The 2,899-nt window shown below is 42.6% G+C and overlaps 1 non-coding gene across 1 annotated transcript; it reads left to right on the top strand.

The window, feature by feature from the left end:
- The first annotated feature begins 2,314 nt into the window (after positions 1-2,314).
- Positions 2,315-2,457, top strand: LOC114816205. The gene has a single exon (XR_003763976.1). It is a non-coding gene; the product is annotated as a small nucleolar RNA SNORA7 (small nucleolar RNA).
- The last annotated feature ends 442 nt before the right edge of the window (positions 2,458-2,899 follow it).

Genomic DNA, 2,899 nt, shown 5'->3' with positions numbered 1-2,899 from the left:
CTTACTATGTGCCAGGCAGTGGCATGGATCCAAGCAAATTGGGTTGGACAGTCTCGATTCTTGTTTTATAGATGAGGGAACTGAGGCACAGAGAAGTGAAGTGACTTGTCCAATGTCACACATGCTCTGAAGATGTAGCATAGGCAGGTAGACTTGCCTGTAGGACTCCCTATCCTAGATTATGAGCATCAGCATAGTTTTACAGGTAGAGCACAGGACATGGATTCAGGAGATTGTAGCTCAGTGGAAAGAGCCCGGGCTTGGGAGTCAGAGGTCATGAGTTCAAATTCTGGCTCTGCCACTTGGCAGCTGTGTGACTGTGGGCAAGTCACTTAACTTCTCTGTGCCTCAGTTACCTCATCTGTAAAATGGGGATTAAGACTGTGAGCCTCACGTGGAACAACCTGATTACCCTATATCTACCCCAGTGCTTAGAACAGTGCTCTGCACATAGTAAGCACTTAATAAATACCAACATTATTATTATTATGACTCTGCTACTTAAATAAATAGCAATTCTTCCTCCCCCTTAGATTATGAGCTCCAAGAGTGACAGGGCTTGCCCAAACTGATTATTTTGCATCCACTAATAAAAATAAAATGATAATATTTGTTGAGTTCTTCCTATTTCTCAAGCATTGTACTAAATGCTGGGATTGGTACAAGATAATCAGATTAGCCAAAGTCCTTCCCTATAAAGATTTCACAGTCTGAGGAGGAGGAAATAGGGTTTAATCCTCATTTCACAGAATAAGGAAACAGAGGCACTGAGAAGTGAAGTGATTTGTCCAAGATCACACAGCAGACAAGTGGAAGAGCAGGGTTTAGAAACCGGATCATCTGACTGCCAGGCCTGTGCTCTTTCTACTAGACCACGTTTTTTTCTGTGGTCACATAGGAAGTGTTTAAAAAGCACTGGAGTGGATATAAGCAAATTGGGTTGGATACAGGGTCCGTCTCACACAGACCTCACAGTCTTAATCCCCATTTCCTTTCACAAATGAGGTAACTGAAGCCTAGGGAAGTGAAGTGACTTGTCCCAAGTCACACAACAGACAAGCAGCAGAGCTGAGATTAGAACCCAGGCACTTCTGATGCTCAGGTCTTACCCAGGCTGCTCATCTATAAAATGGGGATTAAGTCTATGAGCTCAAGGTGGGACAATCATTCTCTCCCTCTTTAAAGCCTTATTGAAGGCACATCTCCTTCAAGAGGTCTTCTTTGACTAAACTCACCTTTCCTCTTCTTCCACTCCCTTCTGATTCACCCTGACTTATTCCCTTTATCCATCCCCCCCACCCCCAGACCCCAGCACCTATGTACATATCAGTCATTTATGTATTTACATTAATATCTGTCTCCCCTTGTAAACTGTAAGCTCGTTGAGGGCAGGGATGTGTCTATTTATCCTTATTGTACTCTCCCAATTGCTTACTACGGCACTCTGCACACAGTAAATGCTCAATAAATACAGTGGAATGAATGAATGAATGAATGAATGAATGAATGAATGAATGAACGGGGACTCTGTCCAACCTTACTAATTTTTATCTACCAGAGCACTTAGTACAGTCCCTGGCACATAGTAAAGATTTAAGAATTGCCATTAAAAAAAAATAGTACTTATAGGTCTCTACTCTCTAAACACAGGAGGTGTGACTATCAGTTCAATAAGTGTAGTCCAGATGTTCTTCCCATTTCTTATAAGATATGAAAGTACAGTATTTGCTTTTCCTAGATCTCTAATTCTTGGCATCCATGGACTGTCTGTAAAAACAATAAAAATACATGATCCTTCAGACAGGATGCACACTTTTCCCCAACCCACTGCATATTTATCAATGTTGGAGCAATTATGCAAGTTTGGACAGAATATATCAGAGGTTTGAAGATGTATCTGTCACTGTCAGAGTCATGGAATGGTTTGTGGAATTCTTACCTGCCTTTCTGTGATCTACAGGGATAAAGGACTCACTACGTTTTAAAGCTTGGAAGGGGGCCAGAAAAAAAAAACAAACCCTGAAATCTAAGAGTGAGTTAGAAGTAATCTTCAGTTTGGGAAAATAGGGAGAGAAGTTAGAGAAGGCATTCTGGAATGTCAGTTTCACCTCCCTGGGTCAAGCATGAATGGAGAGAAGGGGATGGAGGAGATAGTCAGGAGGGAATGAAGAATCCTGCACCTGAAAGTGGAGGGATTTCTACCTCATCCATTCTTGTCCCTCAGCTGTTAGACAGCCCTGCATGAGCTGGACTAGGAAAGAGTAAGGAGTCCAAGTAGAAGGGTATGGGAAATTTGTTCAAGTAGTCATAGAATCATCTCTCAGGGTCACACCTGGAGAGTTCCCAGTATTCTACCCGTTTTGACTATAGGAGGGAGAGTCAGGCAGAGGCATATCCAATCTATTCCATTCCTAGCTTGGGCAGTGGCTGGTGAGTGGAAGGCAGTCTGCTAAAAGTCAAAACTCACCTGTGCTGGGCAGCAGTGGCAAGGGGGAGAGTTGAGGGCCAAGACTCAAGTTGACAGCGCAGAAGGAGGCAATGGTAAACCACTTCCATATTTTTACCAAGGAAACTTATTGGATACACTACCAGAATGATGGCAGATGGAAGTGGGGAGTTCTGGGAGAGATATGCCCATGGCTTCACTCTGGATCGAAGACGACTCGATGGCATAAGAGAAGACAAGTAATAGTATCTCAGGAGAGCTCCCTGCAGGCAGTCCTCTGGACCAAGCAATAGGAACAATGCACAGCACTTATGTATATATTTGTAATTTATTTATATATTTATTTATTTGCATATTTATATTAATGTCTGTCTCCCCATCTAGACTGTCAGCTCGTTATGGGCAGGGAATGTATCTGTTTATTGCTATATTGTACTCTCCCAAGCACTTAGT

Source organism: Ornithorhynchus anatinus, chromosome 1 (genome assembly GCF_004115215.2).
Source record: "Ornithorhynchus anatinus isolate Pmale09 chromosome 1, mOrnAna1.pri.v4, whole genome shotgun sequence".
Lineage (NCBI taxonomy): Eukaryota > Metazoa > Chordata > Mammalia > Monotremata > Ornithorhynchidae > Ornithorhynchus > Ornithorhynchus anatinus.
The sequence above is the reverse complement of the archived record's forward strand: the minus strand, read 5'-3'. Positions and strand labels throughout refer to the sequence as shown.